The sequence below is a fragment of the Delphinus delphis genome, chromosome 6 (assembly GCF_949987515.2).
Source record: "Delphinus delphis chromosome 6, mDelDel1.2, whole genome shotgun sequence".
Classification (NCBI taxonomy): domain Eukaryota; kingdom Metazoa; phylum Chordata; class Mammalia; order Artiodactyla; family Delphinidae; genus Delphinus; species Delphinus delphis.
The window spans coordinates 41,723,082-41,743,917 of record NC_082688.1 but is presented as its reverse complement, the minus strand read 5'-3'; positions in this window follow the sequence as shown (position 1 = coordinate 41,743,917).

Genomic DNA, 20,836 nt, shown 5'->3' with positions numbered 1-20,836 from the left:
CGCAAGAGGGAGTGAGCCTCCAGTTCTAATAAGTTTAGGATTCTATGACTTTGCAGTGGTTTTAAAGAAATTAGACCTACTGGTGTTATTTGAGGGACGTTTGCACAATACTTAGCATGGGCCTGGGAAGTAAATTACTTACTCCAGTTTTTGTGCCTGGATGGATGTGTGCCATTATTTATCTTCAAAAAGGCAATCAAACTCTTGAGCACATTTCTGAAGAGCAGATTTTCTTTCTCTTGTTATGGCCCTTAAATGTTACACTTGTTACATCTGAGTGCTAATTATTAGAGATTAATTAGTCAGCATGAAGGTACTTCGGCAGCAGCCCCCTATTTACTGACCTGTACTTGATATGTTCTACCTGGAGGCTCTCTGCAGTGATCCTGGGAGGTGACACTCTTTGGAGGCTACGGGCAAGCGTTTTGACAAGTCTCTAGTCACCACCTCAGAAGAACAGCTGTCAAAGGCGGATGTCCTGAGGATAATTAAATGAAAAACATAGCTAACTCCAAAAATGGGGGTCAGCTGGCCAACAATCATGAGGAGACAGGCTATTTCCCGGTGATGATAAGTGGTGATGGGGGAGGTGATTCTCTTGGTTTTTTTCTGACTCTGTTAGAGCCCTGTGGCCTGACCCTGGGTGATCCGATCCACTCCACTTCTCTCTGCTTCTATCTGGGCCCATCAGAAGATACCTTCAGTAGGGATGTTGTGAAATTTAATCAATTATTATTTAAGGGCAGAAAGATCCTTGGATGAAAGGCATGAAGATAAAAGCAAAGTCCGGCCTGATTACTGTCACTTTCGTACACTCTTCTTTCTTCTGTTAGTGACATGGGACTATGGCTGAAGTGTGCTTTGGTACATTTTGCAAAACAGAGAAAAAATAAGTAGGGAAATTATATTTTCAAAACCAAGTGCCTGTTCTTCTTCGTAACTCATGTGCGGTAGATTGGCTGGCATTGCTTTCTCATTTATCTCTCCCTGTTGGGTTGTCCTCTGTGTCTAATTTGCCCTTATTAATGAATCTCCCCTTTTGTGCCGTACAAATCTAGGAGGGTGACATTTATACAAGGTAGTCATTTCTGGGCATTACCACAAGGATTATTTATTGGTGGTTATGCAATGAAAGTAAGCACATCTGTCACCCAAATCTGACCTAGAATGGGCTGCTGTTTTCTTAGCAGAATTATTTGCTGGTCAGCCTTTCCTGCTTTTCAGATTTGTGGTTTAGGGGGACCCACAGATCTCTGAATTTTGCAAAGAAGAGCCCTCTTGGCAAGGTGCTAGACTGCTCTGATGTACATCTTCCCAGTAAAGAGAGGCTAACCAGACCGTGTTTTCAGATGTAGGTATTTTGAAAGGAAAGCAACTGCGTGCCTGTGCAGGTTGAACATGGAGGCATCTAGGGAGGCCAGCTCTGAAATGACTTGCTGGAATTAAGGCCTTAATTCCAGCAAAGGAGTAGCTAGAATCTTAGGGCTGGATCAGTACTTGAATGGCTATGAATCTCAGTGCATACTCAAGTGTGTAAGAAACATACAGTTCTTCATTTTTCTGAAGTTCAGTATAATTGGTATTACTCTGGCATGGCAAAAAACTTATCTCAGTCGATTCCCAGTGTCCTCCCAGCCCCCCACCACTTTTGCCCAGAATTGTGGCAAAGCCCCAGAGGTTGGTTGTGGTCAAGACTTTGCAGGGCCCATCTTGGTCTTCCATCAGCCATTCATACAGGCTGTTGCTTTAGAGCCCGTGGTCCACTTGCTACTTCTGTACTTCCGCATGCTATGGGGATCTCAACAAGGCTGCTGCATGTCTCAGTTTAGCAGGACGTTTTTGCGATTTTCCTCTTTCCTTAGGGTTCTGAGATAGAGTGCAGATCCTCTCTGTTCTTGGGCCTCTCAAACGTTTTTGGAGATGTGGAGATCTCTCTGTATGGAAAACAGAACTCAGAATATTTCTCTCTGGCACCCAAATCTCTTTCTCCTCTATTTTCCTCAAAGCTGGGGAAAGACTTCTCTTTTCAAATCCTATTTCTTCCCAATATTTTTACTACACCCAGAACCCTCCGCATTTGTCTGAGAACTCAAGCTTTTGGAAGGTATGGCCAGGAGTGTACTGTTGGGCTCTTTCTGCTTTATATCTGCCACATCTTCTCCTAAAGTAATAAACATTGACTTGACTCACTGGAGGGAGGGACAGAGGAAACATCTCAAAGCTAACATCTCAAAACTACCATCCTTCCGGTTTTTAATAATAATGGGCTTTGAAGGCCAGATGGTGAGATTTGTAGTCAGATCCATAGGCTGCGGGAAGTTTTTGAATGGAGCGTGACATGCTAGAAGCTCTGCACTAGGAAGGTAAGCCCCAGTGTTGTGTGGAGTTAAGTTTGGAGCAGTATGAGATTAAAGCTTTAGAAGACTATTACGGAAGCCCAGCAAGAGATAGAAATTTTGATTCTAAGATGCCATTGATTACACAATATATCACTTTAATAGAAAATGTTAGTTAAAAATTACAATATGCCTCCATTAGAAGTTGTATCTGTATTTATGAAGTAAAGTATGCATTACAGGGAAGCCAATGAATCTTAATGTTCAGGACCCTTCATTGTATAGGCTCCTTCCAGGGTCCTGCTGTATCTAAGTTTGTACCCATAATATTAAAAGAATTTTCCTTCAATTTTGTAAGCATCAAGACCCTGAACTTGGGTCCATACCTGACGATAAGTGAAAAAGCGTATTGTAGAATCGAATTTAAGCGATGGATGTTCATCATCCGCAGTGTTTTATGTCTTGAGACAAACACAAAGATGACATGATGTTATCATTGCTGTTAAGAAGACATCAATGAATGACAGCAGCAAGGAAGTAAAGACAAGCATTTCTTGGGGGTGAGTCTGTAGGACCTGGAAACATACCGGATGTGGGCATACTGGATGTGGGCACAAGGAGCTGAAGTGAAGCCAGTCATCTGAACCCCTGAGAAGGAGAGAATACTGGGGCTATGAGAGATAGAAGAAGGGAAAGAACTGTGCTGGGGTGTTTGTTGAGGAAGGATGATGAACTAACTTGCACATAGCAAGTCATCTACCAACATACCTGTCCAACAGATGGAAATGTGTATCTAGGGCTCTGGGGACTATCTGAGGGTAAAGATAGAGATTTGGGTATCTTTAGTTGTAATAAAATAATTGAAGCCATGGAAATGAATGAGTTCCTAGGAGGAGATTACGGAGAGAAGAAGCAGAAAGGCAGGATGGTCAAGGGTAGGTGTGGCTACTATGGAGTGACAAAGTAGCTTGAACTTAGATGATGAATTTGATCATGATGATGGCAGGAGACGGACTGAGACACAAACTGTGATCCAGATGCTGAAGTGGGGAAGGAAGGATGGCCAGGCAGCAACTAACTGTAAAAAGGAAGGGGATGGTAGAATGGGTGGATGCCATGAATTTTCAAAAAGGAGAGGTTGTTGAGTCAAGTTGGAGGTAACAGGATAGTTGGGAGGGTGCTGAGGCTTAGCGATGGACAGAGGGAGAGTTGAGGAAGGAAGCTCCGTGGGAGTTAGACTGAGAGCTTTTGTCTGTAGTGGGGGAGTGGCTTTGTTGGTTAGATAGAGTTAGCTGTGATGTCAAAATATAACCACCCATGGTGTTCCGATTTGAGTGTCGGTGCCAAGTAGTTTAGTCTTGCGAACTCAACTGTCCTAGTAGCTGACTCAGCCTAATTATAAGGGGAGATGGTGGGAGGCTTATATTCTGCATTTGTTCAGTGGTTTATAAGCTCCATAATGCCTAACCCAGGGCTAGGAATGTAATAGTTTTCAGCAAATATCTATTTCTCATGTTTTTCAGAGACCTGATTCTACAGTCCTTATTAGACTAATCAAAAGCCTATTTTTAATGACAAATCATGGCCCAAGTGCAAACTAAAAATATAACGATTAACATATTATCTGTTAGACTTAGATATATAATTATTAAAATGATGCAGGGTCCTTCAGGGTAGAGACTACATTTTGTTTGCCTTTATGTTTCTCAATATCTCTCATGATGTTCAATGCAAAATCAGCGTTCCCTAAACGTGTGGTGAATGAACTATTGTATGGTGCAAGGTATAACATGAATTTTAAATGAATTAAAATATCTGACAACTTTTTTAATTGAAAATATTTCTCTGGGGTCAATAATACAGCTTTTATAGTAGAAATATCTCTTGTGTCCATATCCAGCTTTCTTTGATGGCTTACTGTATTATCACCATAAAGATGGCCCCCCGCATCTGTGTCTGCTGGGGACACTGACGTATTTCTGTAGCAGGGTCCAGGCTTCTTTGTTAAATCATTATTTAAGGGTATTTGTTCTCACTTCATTCATCTGAATTCGTGGCTATGGCAGTAAACCAGATAAACATTTGAGGCTTCAACTTGGGTTGCTCTAAGAGTTATCCCCGTGGAACCTCTGTTTCTGGTGGTCCGTAAAATGTGGATAATGATTCATCTACATTGGCATTGAGGGGAGGATTATATGAGATAACGTTTATATAGGGATGACGGTTATACTGGGAACAGTAGACATAAAAGAAATGTTTCTTTACTTTTCTTCCTTCTCACAGAATACTTGGAGAAAACCCCAAATATCACGGTAGTAGAGGCTGACAGATTGCATAACTGAGAAATCGAGAATCTGCTGTGTCGAGGGTCAACTTACTGTCTCTCAGAGGCCCCCTTGTTAGGGCTGTTGTGTGCAGCGTCTCCCCAGATTTGGTGCTCTTCATTTTAGGGTTGACCTTTACGTTTTCTTTGCCCTAAATTCTTTAACTCACAAATGACTTTTTGCGGGGAGAGCATTGTGTTTCTTTTGTCAATTGCCTTGAGTGAGGTAGAGGATAAGTAGTGTTGGTATTCAGTGCCCAAGTCACACCAGATGCTAAATATTTTGAGTATCACAGCTGGAGATAGGCAAACACATGTGTTCCTTTTATCCTTACAGTGAGCACTAGATACTGGTAGCAGGAGATAATACTCCTGTTTTAGATGAAAATTGAGACACACAGGAAAAGTGTCTTGACCAAACTCATATGGCCAGTGAAGCCCACTGGCATGAAGGACAGGATATTTGTTATAATGCCCTTTGAAGAAACTTCTGGAATATTTAACACTTCTCTAGAGGTTTTGTTTATGGCCTATTCAGTCAAGAATCCATTTATCTTTGGAAAATGATGTAGATTACATAAGAAGTCCAGAACTCTTGATTAAGAAGAATCTCTTTTTCAGATTTTGCTGGAGAACACAGGGGTTATTGCAATTGCTATAATTAAAAAAAAAAAAAAAAAAGGTTTTGTCTGCCAGTTTTTCATTTCCTCCCTACAAGGCATTTATGTCCTAAGGCATGCATCTTCTGAAAAGAAAACTTTTATTTATTTATTTTTCCACAGCTACATTCCATGCCAACAGCCATTCCGAGGTGGTAAATTTCAATGTCAAGGATTAACTTGAGTTACATAGTGAATGCAAGTTCACTGTATAGTTTTTGGAAAGGTCTGATGATAGAAATGATGTCTTCACATGATAAATAAAAATGTTTTTCTGTCTATCTGTCATGTGTCTATTAATATCTTTGACGTTATAGGTGAATGCTGACTCTGAAAAGGCCAGTCAGTCTCTGTAGGTTCTCTCCATGTTGCTATATTTTTGAGTGATAAGTAAGATTTTCAGGATCACATTCCATTGAGATAAGTTTGAACTAACTTAGTAGATTTGTCTTGATTTGATATTACCTTATAATTTAGAAAAAAATGCAGGTTTCACTTTTGCAAGGCATATACATACCCTACATTTTAAAACAAATGATTTATTTTGATGTTTTTCAGATTAACTTTGTATTAGTGCTGGGAGAAAATGAATGATGATTTGACTATTTGCTAGTGATAACTGAAACATATCCTGTGTACTCCAGTGCAGATAAAATGTTATAGGGACTTTTTTTTTTCTTGTTTTACTATATTAAGAGGAAAACCACCTTCTCTTAAAATAAGAGGTACTTAAGTGGATTGATGGATGTCTACCTAAAGTGTTTAAATTACCAAAAACATACCTGAATAAATAAATGAGAATACTCATTTAGAGGCAAAGCAACAGTTTCAGGACTGAATTCAAGTTTGACTTTAAGAGGAAGAACCTGGGTGCGGAGTTAAACCTGTGTTGATTCCTGCAGGTCCTGTGCTGGTTGTTCATAAATGACATCTCTTCTGACTGGTTGCTGCATCTGCTCTGATTCACCCATATCCATGCCATACTGGCTGGTAAATATTGTGCATATCAACACTGGTTATACTGACCTAGGCTAAATCCTTTCTTGGCCACCTAGTAGCTGTGTAACCACATGTTTGTTAAGTAACCTCTCTGAGCCTTGTTTTACTCATCGGTAAAATGGGCATAATAGGAATGTTGGAAAGATGCAATTAGTTATTGTGTGTAAATGCTTACCATCTTCTCTGATAAATAGTAGATGCTTAACGAATATTAGTCCCTGTCTACGATTCCCTCAGTTTTCCTGACCTTGCCAAGAATCCCTGTCCTTCCTTCTCCCAGTAGTCAGAGAATCACAGGACGTCAGAGATTGGAGGGAATGCTGGGGTCATTATGTCCAATAGTCCTTTAAGCTCAGGGATCTGTTTCATTGGTAAAAGTTTTGACTGTAAGTCAGACCATTGTTGCTCCCTTCCTTTTCTGCCTGTGTGCATTTCTAATTCAAGATGTGTACTTGTTTTGTGTATACTTTGTCCTGTATTTGTTTGGACATTCATTGCATCATTAATCCAGTCAATCGACTTCCAAATCTGTGCCACCATTAGACACAAGAAAAATGGAATGAAAGGTGGTGGAAGGATCAAAATGAATTTATTCCTGTTACTGAGGAGAACCCTCCCCATGGATCTTCTATGGAAAGAGGGTCCGTAGCATTATTTCAAATGACAGTGCAGAGTTTTTAAAACAATCCTTTTGGCTATACATCCTTCTAAGAAGGACCTTTCTGTTCTATAGCTAAGTTTTATGATGGGGAAAGTGTTTCCTTCTTGAGTTTCAGCTGCCAGATAGATAACGTGGCAACTCCTTGGCAACACATATTGTAAGCGTCAGTTACTCTTTTTCCATTCTTACCTAGTACCTCATGAAACAATGCTAAACAAATGAATCTAGGGACCTTAAATTTATATCTACATATCTATCTAAATCCTACCTTTGCATTTTAATAAAGCTTAATTTTAGCATTTGTCTTAGAGTAAGTAGTATAAAAATTTCATCCTGAAATCTGAAGCCATCAAAAATAGAGATGACTGGAGATCCAAGCCAGGATTAGGTCTGTTTATGTAAACCCCAAATATGTCAGTATTTAGAGTTAGTGGTACTAAAGGTACAGGTTCAATGAAAATGTGTGATAAATACTTGGATTTTAGTAATTTCATTTGTCCATGCATCTATTTGTGTTTCAGTTTTAAAATATGATTCTGCCTAATTTAAGTGGAAATATGTTATGCTCTGCTACTCCCGTGCACATGTCTCTCTACTGCTATAGCTCACTCACTTCATCTCCCACACAGCCTCTCCCTCACAGTCCATCTTGTGTCCATCTTGCTCTCTAAAAACCCCTGCAAGGACCAGCCTGTTGTATACCGAGTCAATTGCACAAGGATGGCAGTAGTTGAGATTTTATATTGCTTAGTTTTTCCTGGTTATTCAAGTTAGTAAATATGTTTCTCATTTTCTTCAACAAAGTGAAACAGAACTATAAACTGTCTGAGGGAAGGAGCTATATGGCCTATTGTCTATATTTCCCATTCTGCCCAGCATGAGTGTACGCAGTACCTGTTGTTTGGCGCATCTTGTCCACACCCTGGGTGGGAACTAAGTAACCATGGAGGTGTTTAGGGAATCATCTTCCTGTTACTTTGCAGTTCGTGTTTGGCTGCTTTATTGGTGGGATTTATTTATTTCACCTATCTATTCGCCTCATCTAATCCAGAGCCTCGGGGTTTGTTCTCCATGCCGTGTGCCCACCTCTGTCTTGGGTCTGCTGTAAGAGGGTGGATTGGAGTACTGAGGGTGGACGTAGCGGCAGTGTCAGAAATAAACAGGAAGTCTGTGCCTCATCCTAATCCAGACACACATCACCAAACACAGACTCAGCAGGAAGCCAAGCTTTCAAATAAAGCCAGTAAACCACCGAAGGGGGGAGGCATCAGAAATACACCCCAAATTGACTTGGCGCTTGCCGCCTGGGACTGCCTCTGCTGCGAATGGAAAACTCTTGTAGATGAAAGCAGGGGGGTGTAGGCAGCAGATGTATTTCATCCTCACCGTCCTTTACAGAATCCTTGTGAAATGGTTGACCTCAGAGAGGACTCTTGATGATTATGCCGAAGTGTTTTTAACCTGTTGTTCCTATTTACACTCATGCTTTATGGATTCCTTCGGGGAGAAGCGTTTTAAAGAAATACAAAAAGCTTTCCACCCCGGAGACCCTCCAAAGGTGGCAGCTTAGGCAGATAGCTTTCATGCCTCTGTTTGTTATTTTCTTTCCAGGATAAAATATTTCTTTTTCCCCCTGAGTGTCTGGATTTTGTGATCTGGGACATGCTCGGATTTCACAGTTTGAATGTTTAAAAATAATTATTTGGGATATTCTGCTTTTTTTATCTGTGGGAAGGCTGGGGAATCTGGAGTTACTTCTGTAGCTTCTTAAAAGCCCAGCTTTCCCGAAGTGCTGTTTTTTAAACTATCGTAAGTCAAATTTATCATGGGGATAATGTAATAAAGACAAATATTCAACCAATAATGAAAAGCTAAGTAAACGGGTATGTTTAAGCTCTATTATATGCAGGGGAGTACATTAAGGTAGATCTAGGAGACACTTTAATGGATTTAACATTAGCAATCAGACCTGGACTAGGTATAAATCAAACACCATTGCATTTCAGCCTAATGCACACCCACTCATTCATTAGCACCATTCAACGCAGATTATAAATATTAGCCGAGAAACCTTCAGGTCTTGAGATTCTTTCCACAGACACAGCAATAATTGAACAATAATGATGACAATTTTATTTTTATGAATCGCTATGGTTTACTTCTATTGATTTGCTCTTGGGCCTGGAGAAAGCGTCCTCAGCCAGGATACAACAGGAAATGGTTATAGCATTATCAGATAGGCCGTAAAGAAATAAATAAAATAAAGGGGGGTAGGAATGATGGTGGGACTCAGCAAGCTGCTGACAGAAGCAGGAATTACTCCCCTCCCTCCCTCCCTCCCAGCAAAAGAGCAACTTAAATCACCTTCCTCCCTCCCCACCCCTCATTCCCAATTCAGTGCAAGGAAGATACTCCCTGTCTGTAAATGTGCATTAACTTGGGAGCTGATCATCTTGGGGTCCTTGGTATCAGCTAGAGGGAAATGAAGAAGATGGGAATAAACGAGCCTGTTGAGGCATTGCATAGAAAGGAGGGTGAGACCCTGCGGGAACACAGCCTTTCACTGCCTCCTTTGATGGTCTACAGCTTCTTAATAACAAAGGCAACACAGCCTTCTGAAATATTCCATCCATGCCTCTGAAAAGGCGCTGAAATCGCACTGCCTGTGTCTTCTCCCGGGCACAAGATGTACCGGTGTTCTCAGCCAGTTCGCCTTGCCCTTTAGTTCACAGTGGTAATGAATTGCACATCCTGGGGTATCAGTAAGAAGAAAACACGGATCTGGATCGGCACATGTGTTCTACAGCTGCCTTTGTTTTTTTCTTCCCTGTCTCAGTGACAGATTCCAGAGCTTTTATCTCACTCTCATGCCCTCCCATCCCCCGTGACAAACTGGATTTTGTACTTCTGTTTATTTGCTGGATTGAGACCTCACCATGACTTTTAGTGAAAGGAACAAGAGCAAACACGTCTTTGAGAGTCTGTGAATCCTCTGCAATTCCGTGTAATGAAGCAGACTGCCAGGTCCAGCTGTGACGGGGGCAGTGACAAGAGAAATCTGTCTTTTTGCGGTTACTTCCCCTTCCAAGGGCATTTTCCTCCCTGGCCAAAAATGTTCAGGCCAGTTCATAGGGGAGGTGTGGACAAGCTGGTGTCTTAGGGCTTGTACATTTGCAGATACTATGAGTCATTGTGTCCCCATCTGTTTGTCACTCTTGATTGGAAGAACGGGATGCCAAGCTGCCCCACACTTAGAGGAGCAACTCGGACTGTAATGACAGCTGCTACCACCCCTCACTCTAGTTCATTCTTTTTTTTTTTTGTGGTACGCAGGCCTCTCACTGTCGTGGCCTGTCCCGCTGCAGAGCACAGGCTCCGGACGGGCAGGCTCAGCGGCCATGGCTCACGGGCCCAGCCGCTCCGCGGCACGTAGGATCTTCCCGGACCGGGGCACGAACCCGTGTCCCCTGCATCGGCAGGCGGACTCTCAACCACTGCGCCACCAGGGAAGCCCCTAGTTCATTCTTTATGTCGCCTTTTTGACCCCATCTTTCAGGCAAGCCTATCTGGGAAATTTAACTCTGCTCTTTCCCCAGAAAATAAGTTCTTTTGACTTTAAAGTTAATTAAACCATAGTTACAAGTTAATCCTTAAGGAACTCATAGATGAAAAGAATGCATTAAAGAATTCTTAGTTATTGGTCACACATTGAGCTGTTAGGTAAGAACTGGGAAAGACCTCAGATCTGGTAACATTAAAAAAAAAATCCATAAAAGTTCAGTTCTGTATTTTGTGGTTATTGGAGAAAAGGAAGGTGAAGGTGTTTTCTTGGCTTGTATTTAGATGGAGGATCTTGTGTCTTGAAAGGAAAAACAACCCCACACAGTAAACCAGATATATTGCAGCAGCCATAACTTGGGTCGAACCTGGCCACACTTTCGTGGTGAGTCACAAAGCTCTATGATGCACACGAGTTCGATGGGCACGTTGGTTTCTAAAAAGACATACAGGGATAATGATGGCCATGACCGGTTCCAGGAGGGTGACCAGGAAAGTGGTTATTGGGGCCTTGCCAGTGGAAAGAACAGGAATCCCTGAAATGGAGGATGCTGTCTCCCTGCCCCAAGTGTGTTGATAAAACATGAAGGAGAGCCAGGCATCTGTTCTTTAATAAAGTAACTCATAAACAATACTTACCGAGTGCCTACTATGAGCCTGGCGCTCTGCTAGGCACTAAACAAATGACAATGAGGCAGACGTGCTCACTGCCCTCAAGGAGCTTGCCCATCCTAAGGGGAGCCAATTACACAAATTAATAAAATCATTTCAGATAGTGATAGTGGTAGAAAACTATGTGATGGAGATGTGGAAGAGACTAAACAGGAGAGGTAGTTTTCGAGAGGGTAAAGGCCTTATCATTCCAAGTAAGAAATACGGATTTCTTTTAAGAAAGAGAGAGGGACCAGTGACATGATCTTGTAACTTACACTTTACACAGATCCCTAGGGCTGCTGTGTGGGAAATCTGCCAAGGTTTAAGCAGCCTTTGGAATGGCTCAGTCCCGATTAATGGGAGAATGAAAGATACTCCCATTCTGGATGCAAATGGACCTCTTGTTGCTGAAGTTCAAGGAAGAAAACGGATCAGCTTGGGGGCAGAAATGGTGTTTTCATTTCTGATTGTCAGTTGTGTCTCTGGGAGAAAAAGGAGGTTCTAGGAAGTGAATGGCTGGATACAGAAACGTGATTTAACAGCTCAATTCAATTTTCTCTGTAGTGCTTGCAGAAAATTAAAAACTAAGCTTCAGGACAGAGTTTCAGAAATGTTCTTTATGTATTTAAGCCTTTGTTGTTGACCGTGGCAGGGTGGAGCGGGCAGCCGTGCTAGTGCGGCTGTCGCTAATTGCATGGTCCAGTGAAGAATATATGATAACTGGCATATGACTTATACACAGTAGGAGTTCAGTGCACATTGGCTAGATGGGTGAAATCTGGATGTTTAACCAAGAACAGAAGTTTATGGAAAGGCAAAGAAGACTTAGAAACAGGTTCAGAGCCTTCAGAAAGGGCTGGTAGAGTCCCCAAATGGGACAGATCCTGGTCAGATAATTATGGCCCCCTTTGATACACTGAAAACGTGTGTGTGCGTTAATGATAGAAAAGTTTCCGGTACTCAGAAAACCTGGACAGAAAACATCAGGCATGCTGGCCTCTCCCCACAAAGGGAGCAACCCGGATTTGGGAAACCATGAGCAGTAATTGCTGCCTGAACAAGGGAGGGATTATGTGGCTTGATGGGGGTTCGCCCTGCCAGCGTACTGTCCTTGTCTGGTGGTGTGGCATCTCCCGATTACCTTCTCAGTCTTCAGTCTTTCAGGCTGTGAAAATGGCCGTCAAGATCAGAGAATATAAGTGAGACAGGCACCACGAATGCCTTGGCCACTGAGTTATGGAATGAAAACATTGAGTGTGCTCTGGCAGGAGGCGTGAACAGTCAGGGAGGGGCAGTCCAGGAGTCTTTCTTTTCCTTCTCCAGGCCAAACCTCGTGGCAAAACCAATTTGTTTTCCCAGTGGTAAGAGCTTCCCAGGGACAAAGGATGTTATAATTTTACTGTATTTCCCAAATTTTCTTGTCTGAATGAGTGCATCTCTTATGTCATTGTAAGGTGGAGAACTGAAGTTTGCTTTCACAAATAGGGTAGTGGGGCTTTTGAAAACAAAATTGTCATGCAACGTATTTCCTTCAGTAAGTATATCTCCCCCCTCCCCTGCCATTCTATCTCAGATTCTAAGGCTTGCGGGAACACCAGCAAGAACATCTGTCCCTCCAGACCAGATTTTTTTGTGTAGGCCTTCAGGGGGAGTGGCAGAGGCCAGGTGCCTTCAGAGAGCTGTGGACAGAGGATTTCCAGAAGGAGGGTGGAGTGGAAAAAGTGCAGACAGCCCTGGTCGTGATCGCATGGTGCAGCGATTCGAGAAGACCATTCTGTACTGCAGGGAGTGTCAGTGGGAGAGCAGTGCTGAGTGTGAAGAGGGAACACAGAGAAGCCAGCAGTGGGAGGATGAGTAAGGAAGCCAAAAACCTGTGGGGATTGCATGGAAATTCAGGCAAAGTGGCTTGATGCAAGCCCAACTGTACTGAGGTCTTGGGGCCTAAGAGGCCCATGGAGGCCTGAATTTATGGGAGGTTGCTGAGTGTTACGCTGAGGCCTTAAGGGCACATCAGGGCAAGAAACCCACGAGAGACTCAGTTATAGTGGTTTTAGAGCTGATAGGAACCCTAGTAAAAAGGAACCTCATTTAATAGATGAGGAAAGTAGAATACAGAGGTTCAGTGACGAGCCCAGGCCCATCCCTTCTGTCACCCCACACGTTCATCAGATGCCTTAGTTCTAAGGGACAACTGCCCTGTGAAAAACCTTACTACATAAAGTAGCTTGGTCTCCCAGATGCTCATGAACACACAATCCAGAATCTTCTTCAAAAATATAACAATTGCTTCACAGGAAAAAAATATTAGGAATCAGACTGACTGACATCAATAGGCCCCAAGACAGCTCTCTTAGAGGATAGAATTCTAAGATATTAGGTAATGGCTGTATCCTGTTCTTGCCAGCAGTGTATATTTTTACTTTCTTTGCATTGTGTAACTGTTTTTTCTTTTTAAACAAACCAAAAATATCAGAAGATTCCTGCAGTAAATAGAAAACTGTCTTAGACTGGCCTAAACATTGAGAACATTAAAAAAAATTTTTGTAACAGGGAGGGCACGCAACAGGCCTTCCATCATCAGTGGGCTCATTGTTATCAATAATACTGAGGACAGGGCCTCCTTACTGTCAGGCTGGCTTCCTCATGGTTGCAAGATGGCTGTAGCAGGTCCAGGTGTCACATCCAACATTCTCTTCTGGTATCCCTCTTTTTAGGAGTTAGAAAACTCTTTCCCAGATACTTTGCCTAACTATTTGTGTAAGTCAGCTATTGCCACAATAATAATGAGTAACAAAGTATCCCAACATTTGTAGTAAAGAAAAAGCATATATATTCATACATAGTGCAACTGTGGTTTGGCTCTTGTAGGCTGGGCAGATCTGCTTTAATCTGCAGGGCCTTCTGGGAATAGCTCTAGGCTCTGGGTTGGCTTCAGGTCTGCTTCACAGGTGTTTGTTTTGGGGCATGGACTGAAGGACAGCTACTACTAAAGACACATCTCTTCTGATGGTGGATGATCTTGAGAGCAAGCGCCAAGTTGCACTCTGTATGCACGTTTAAGTCCTGTGGCTCACCGTCTACTAAATCCCACTGGCCAAAGCAAGTTCCATAGGCAAGGCCCACACAAATGGGATGGAGACGTACACTCCACTCACAGTGGGAAGAGTTGGGTAGTGATTATTAACTGAGCAGTAATCCATGTTATTGCACTCCCTCCTCCCAAAGCTGATTTTGTCTTATGGGACTAAGCCAGGACTTCAACTTTCTTTATAAATTTATTTATTTATTTACATTTTAGTTTTGGCTGCATGGGGTCTTCGTTGCTGCGTGTGAGCTTTCTCTAGTTGCAGCGAGCGGGGACTACTCTTCATTGCAGTGTGCGGGCTTCTCAGCGCGGTGGCTTCTCTTGTTGCGGAGCACAGGCTCTAGGCACGTGGGCTTCAGTAGTTGTGCTATGCGGGCTCAGTTGTTGTGGCTCGCGGGCTCTGGAGAGCAGGCTCAACAGTTGTGGCACATGGGCTTAGTAGCTCCGTGGCATGTGGGATCTTCCTGGACCAGGGCTCTAACCCACATCCCCTGCATTGGCAGGTGGATTCTTAACCACTGCGCCACCAGGGAGGTCCCTCTACTTTCTAAACTAATTGCTGAAGAGGGGAATGAATATTACCAATCGTGCTTAAACTAATCACCCTGGGTTGTTGGGAGTCAACCCTTATGACCAGTAGGGGAATCTAGTGGTAATGTGCTAGGCACAAGCAGTCCATCAATACAATTCATCCATCATATAGAGACTCACAGTTAATAGAAACACAGGCACAGAGACTCAGTGGTAGCTGGCATTCATTGTGTGTCCTGTGGAAGGATTGAAAGTGTTCAGACATGGAAATCCTCAGGGTCTGCTTGAATGTCCCCCATCTCTGGCCCCAGTCCCGAGTTCCTTGCTTTACCTCTGTACCTTCTCTGGCCTTCCCTTCTCTTGTTCTCCATTATTCTATCACTTCCCACCTTCCTTTTGGGTCCATAATGTGCTTTTGACCATGGAACCAAAGGAGTGATCCTGAGAGGTGAGGTTCTATAATAACTGTAGTTAATGATAATTAACATTTTCACTGCTTTTTAAGTGCCAAGCACTGTACTGATATTTTTATCTGTATGGCCTTTACTCTTGACCTAATGAGATGGCTGCTATCATTACTGTCATTTTACATATGGGGACATTGATGCTTCAAGAGGTCAGAGAAAGTGTCCAAGGTCACAAAATGAATAAAGGGTTGAGTTGGGATTCTAATGCAGGCGTGCCTTTCTCCAAAGTTATTCTCTTCTAAGCAAGTTTTCTATTAAGAATTTATAAATAAAAAGCACGTTAGAATAGTTTGAAGGTAGGAGAAATAATGTTCTTATTTAGAGTGAAGATCGTAAAGTTTAGTGGTATTGTGTCTTTTTTTTGACAGTGTGGATATAGCAGAAGGTTTTAATTGAAAAAAAAATGTCAAAGTATTATTTTTATGGAGTTAATTGTTTTATGGAGTAAGCTCATAAAAGTCACAGACCACAAAACATAATTACAGAATGCACTTGACATCAATTACAGGTAGTATCGATTTCATTAACTCACATCTTGTCCAGAAGCTATAAATTATGGGAAATAGGGAATGTATGCATCTTTCCCTTCTGAATGGCTAATCATATATCACTCACTACTGCATGTAAGGGGTTGGTGCTGAGCTGTCATATACCATGTTACATGTCGCTCCCTTTAACATTCAAGGAAACGTTTTTCTCTCAGAACTCACTCTTTGAAAGACCACAAAACTCTTGAACAATTTTGCTTTTGTCTTAAGAGGACCTGTTTTTCATATAACTTTGTGATTCTCAAAATGTCTTTCAGGGATCCGTGGTGGTCCCTGAGATCTATTCAAGGAGTCCCGGAGGTGAAAACTATGTTCTTCATAATACAAAGATGCCATTTGACTTTTGAACTCCCACTCTCTCATGAGTGTATGGTGGAGCTTTCCAGGGGCTGCACACATAGGGTATCACAACAGATTGGATGTAGAAACACATATGAGAATCCAGCTGTCTTCTATTAAGCCAGACATTAACAAGATTGGAAATGTAAAGAGACATTAATGAGATTGGTAAAAATGTAAAGCCAGTACCAGATTTACAGTCCCCCTTCAGCATTTCACTGAGATCACAAGACATACATTTTGTCGATTAATATTTCCCCGTGCCTTATCTTATGTTTTGCTTATTTCTCTTGTAAATGATTTCATTACTTACGTATTTTCCACACTGCTGTACTGAAAAAATGTTGAGTCATAGCTTCAGATATGTTACTTGGTGCTGTCGGAAATGAAACTGTTGGTGGAAAGGATGGGTTAGTCTTAGAGCATGGTATGGGGATGCAATATTGAAGATTTTCATATAAATGTGCCCTCAAATTCAAATGCTGCATCTTCGAGACCGCAGCAAGGATCCTCCTGGGTATTGTGGAAACCGTTGCCACTCTGTCTAAATGGAGGGTACTTGCGTCCTGGAGTCTCTTCACTCTCTTTTCTCTAAATTTTGCGTATCCTTTTAAGGTACAGCCTCTCTCCTTCTCTCCAGCTCTCCTTTCCCAGTCCAGTAGAGTGCTTTCCCCCTTTCTTCTACTTTCCATTTATGTTCTCTATGACCTATTCTTAAAACATATTTTGTAATGCATTTCTTGAGTTCAGAATAAAAGGCTAGTACTCTCAGCATTACTTCATCTTCATTATTAGCCTCTTGTAACTCTCTCTGATTTAAGGGTATTGTACAATACTTGAGCTCTGTGCTAATGTGCATTACATTGGCACTGCAATCAGCGCACATTTCAAGGGCTTCAGTCAACAATAGTACCCAAAGCTTTGAATTCAAAATAAGTATAATTATTTTTGCAAACTGATGTCTAAAGAGAGAGGGGGATACGATGGGTCTGAAGCATGCAGTAAGGCACATCCTTTAGCTTTAGTATTGTGTATGATGTACAGATGACTAATACAGAGCATTAGTTCATCAATTGTTACAGTTTTAATTAATGAACTAACATTTTCTTTTTGACTGAACTTGAGAATAACTTATCGTCTGTCTCTCTCCTAGTTGAACTGAATTGTAAACCTTCAAAGGGGAAAATAAAACTCTGGTAATGTTCGACTCCTGTGGCATTATCTCCAGTGTAATGGGTAGTTCATTTTGGGAAAGCTTTCTGCACTCTTTGTAGTGGGGTGGAGGTTGGTTAGGGTTGAATTCAGAGGGACTGACAGCCAATTAGCCTTGAGGATATGCCTCTGAAGTGTGGATGAGTTTCTTGCTTTCCAAATGATGAGTTTCTCTCACTTATCTAAACTTATTTGGATAGTATATAGATGATATGAATGCTAACTTTTTTGACCACAGAATTCAGTGACATAGACCAACCACAATGAATTCAGGTGAGCAGAGGCCTCTCTTCAGGCCATTTTTGTAAAGACGCGACAAGTCATAACGTGATGAAAAAGAGTCAGCTCTCTAACAGACAACAGAATAACTGTATTGTTTTAAGTTTCCTAACTGTAGTTATTAAGTATTTCTTAGAAAATGATCCCTTGACTTAATACTTACAAAACCTACCACAGAAGAGCTTTCAGACAGAGTGTACTTATGGCATGGAGGAAGAAGTCCCCAAATTTGAGCTTGGTCCTTAAGGTCCTCTGTCTCCAACTTTCTAATCACATGGTACCACTTCATGCACTCTCTTCTATGACTTGCTTGTCTTTTTGTGTGAAATACCTCAGTTCTCTTCTCATTCTCCCTGTTAATATAGAGTAGTGTAGTGGCTAAGAGCTCAAGTTCCAGAGTTTGGCATCTTTGGGTCTGAATCCACTTACTGGATACTTACGAGCCATGTGGGCTTGTTGCATGACCTCTTAAGACTAAGTTCATCATTAATAATATAGGAAAACAACAGGACAGACCTCTCAGGATTTTTAGCAGGATCGAATGACATGCAGTACATAAGTACTTAGAACCATGCCTGACATGTAATAAGCATTAAATAAGTGGGAAATATTATTATTTCTCCTTTAATATCTTAATTGAATTCAAACCTCTTCAGTGGGAACTTCCAGATCTCCTAAGTTGGAATTGATTTCTCATCCCCACTTCTCACGGGACACTTTTCTTGTTTTCCCAGTTTTCCCTGGATTGTGATGGCTTGTGTGCCTGCCTCATTCATTGGAGGGTGTGTGCTTTCAGGACTGAATCTGTGCCTCGCTTGCCTGAGAATTTCTCACTCACCTGAGAACACTCAGCAGGGTGCCTTGCCCAGGGGATGAACTAAAACACATTCCCTGTGTGCCCTTAGCACTGTCATTTGTGCATAAAATACAATCACTGCCCTCAAGAAACTTGCCATCTGTTAGGGGAGATAAAGCTAAAACACATTTACCACTGGAGAGAGGCGAGAACTCCATGAAAGCCTGCACTGTCAAGAAATGCTTTCTGGAGAAGGGGAAGCATCTGGAGGGTCTGGATGGACTAATCCAGGAGGAGATATAGAGAGGGATATTTCTGGAAGATGGACCATGTTGATTAGAGTCTCTTAGTGCTGATAAAATTTACATACAGTGAACTGCACGGGTCTTAAAGAGTACAGTTGGATTTTTTTTTTTTTTTTTTTTTTCGGTATGCGGGCCTCTTACTGTTGTGGCCTCTCCCGTTGCGGAGCACAGGCTCCAGACGCGCAGGCCCAGCGGGCACGGCTCACGGGGCCAGCCGCTTCCCGGACCAGGGCACGAACCCGCATCCCCTGCATCAGCAGGCAGACTCTCAACCACTGCGCCACCAGGGAAGTCCCCCAGTTGGATGTTTTGATAAATGTATGTACTTGCCTGACTACCATCATTACAGAGATAAAAAAATATTTCCGTGTCTCAGAAAGTTTCCCTCTTGCTCAGTTCCAGTCATTTGCCCTCCCAATAGCACTCAGTTTTCTGATTTCCATTTCCATAAACCAGTTTTTCTTGTTCTAGAAATAATATAAGTGGGATCATACACTATGTATTCTTTTGAATCTAGCTTCTTTACTTGTCAATGTTTTTGAGATTTATCCATGTTGTTTGTCAGTAATTCATTCTTTTTTTTTTTTTTTTTTTTTTTTTACTGTTGAACAGTATTCCATTGTTGGAATATACCACGATTTTTTTTTCGGTTGATGGATGTTTGGATCACTTTTAGTTTTTAACTATTATGAGTTATGAATAATAAACATTGTTTTCAAGTGTTTTTGTGGACATTTTCATTGTTTTCAGGGAAGTGCTGGATGTGCACATTTATAGGTGAGATGTGCATTTGACTTTGAGAGACTGTCAACATCTTGTTAAGTGGTTGCACAGTTAAACACCTCTACTAGGAAATGAAGAGAAGATAAAAACCATTCATAATTATTCCCATATTTATCACTCTTGGTACTCTTTATTCATTCCTGTAGATCTGAGTTTCCATTTGCTTTCATTTCTCTCCAAATAATTCTTTAAAACCATTTCTTAGAATTTATTATTTCTGGTGATGAATGTCTTTATCATGTTTTCAGTGTCATGAAGTATCATGAAATATCGTACAGAATATTTTCACTTGATATCAAATTCTAGGTTGATAGATTTCCCTCTCCTGTCCTTATTCAGTAGCTAAAAAAAATTCTATTGTTTTCTGGCCTCCACTGTTACCACTGAGAACTCAATATTCATTTTTATTATTGTTTTCCTGTATGTAATGTGTCTTCTTTTCCCTTCTGAATGCTGTTATGATCTTTTTACCTTTCGTTTTCAACTGCTTAACTGTAATGTTTCCAGATGTGGTTTAAAATTTTTTTTAAAAATTCTGCTTGGAAGTCCATGAAGTCCTGGAAGAGTAAGTTAATGTTCTTCCAGGCAGTTAAGTTACTGGCTGATCCCCTTGAACTTAGAGAGGCTTGGTTTTATTAAGGTGGGTGTGTTTAATTTTGCTCTTAGTATTGATAGGGTGAATCCTTTAATGCAGAGATATATACTTTAATCCTAAGATGTGTCCTTCTTGGGTTTCAATGGAAAGCCCAGGGTGTTTATCAAAACTCTCTAACTTGGAAACTCTCAAACTTCAAACTCTTCCTGCTCTACAGTGGGCAGCATCAAATATTTCTGCTCGTCTCTCTCAGCCTTCCAGCTGTTGCTGTGTTCGGAAATCTCCCCGTACAAATGTAGAAAAATCAGCCAACGATTGGAGGGGAGTGTATATATCAGATTTGGTGGGTCCTTCCTTGGACGCTTTCATTTTCTGGATTTCCTTTCTTAATCTCCAGCTACTATGGAGGCCCTGGACTCTGTTCTCAGACACTTCAAGCCAATAAGACTGCAGTTCTGCTTGAGTTGTACCTGTCAGCATCCCTTGGGCCGAGGAGCTCATTTAAGAGAAAAGCTGTAAAAGTGATGCTCTCACCTAGTTCACGTCCTCCCTTTCAAAGGTTTACTACCCTCCAGTTTATGTATACTTGTAGTTATGCTCCAGGGCCTTCAGATCGTTTTCTATTTTTAATAATTTGTCCAGAGATTTTAATTCTTAGCTGTTGGAGACTGATTCTGATACAGGCTACTGCTCCATGACTGAAACT